The following is a 1,050-nucleotide window of genomic DNA, read 5'->3' as shown; positions in this document are numbered from 1 at the left end:
TGTAAATATAAGATTTTGTCCCTGTCCACACCCGAGTGGAGGAAAACCAGCTACCATTATACTGCGACATCCTATATCATATAGAGCCTGCAAACACAATAAGATTGCTCTGGACATTACAATATACAAATTAAATGTCAACATTGATTAACACACTTTGTAGGATCCAAAGTTATTGCTCACTATCCACGTATCTTAGGATTCACAACTATTACTCACTTATTATCTATATATTTCGTAGAACCCACTACATATAATCACTTAAAAGCAGTGCCAAGCATGTTATTAAGATTGTGCTATATAAAATTGATATTGAAGGGTGTTTCTTGTTATGCATCTTGAACCCTTTGCACCAGTGAGTTTTGATAAAAACTGAGCCCAACCAGATTCCTTCTTGAGGGGTTGCCATAGTAATTGATAAGAAAATCATTGCTTCCAGCTACAACCACCACCATAGAATCACCAATGATTTCTTGAGCCTTAATTTCTCCAACAACACTTTTGAGTTTATCTATGTAACTTTTAAGGATGTCGGGCTGTTTCATTACAGGAATAGAATTGTATACAGCATTTGTAAGATCGTCATATCCTAGAACCTGCTGATGCAAAACAAACCCCAGTAAGAATATCTTCATTAGTCAACTTTGGATCAAGAACTGGGGGGACAAACTCCTTTAACCCTAATGCAGAAGCCAAAAAGTCTGAAATGACCTTGACATTAGAAAACCTTCCTGTGGGAATTTTATTGGGAAATGACCCCCCATATTGAGCATGGTTTGCTTGGAGTGGGTTAGTTATGTAATTGTTATTAACAGTGTCTACTAGATGTTTGAATTGTGATGCCAATTTTGGAATTACAACTCAAACTCTTGGGCTATGATGAAACCGGGCCGAGGCCCAATTGATTGGATACTACACACATTGCCCGATAACACAATGAGGAGGCCCAAAACCTGAGCCCATATACATGGCCACATGTGATACTCCGGACCGTTGGATCCCCCTAACCTAGATCAACTGTGATGAGCTCCCTTATATATATATATATAT

At 38.2% G+C, this 1,050-nt stretch overlaps 1 pseudogene; it reads right to left on the bottom strand.

The window, feature by feature from the left end:
• Positions 1-31: 31 nt before the first annotated feature.
• Positions 32-731, bottom strand: LOC111387443 (annotated as a pseudogene).
• Between the last annotated feature and the right edge of the window lie 319 nt (positions 732-1,050).

Source organism: Olea europaea, unplaced genomic scaffold (genome assembly GCF_002742605.1).
Source record: "Olea europaea var. sylvestris unplaced genomic scaffold, O_europaea_v1 scaffold40370, whole genome shotgun sequence".
NCBI lineage: Eukaryota > Viridiplantae > Streptophyta > Magnoliopsida > Lamiales > Oleaceae > Olea > Olea europaea.
Note: the sequence above shows the minus strand (reverse complement) of the source record. Positions and strands in the feature narration are given on the sequence as shown.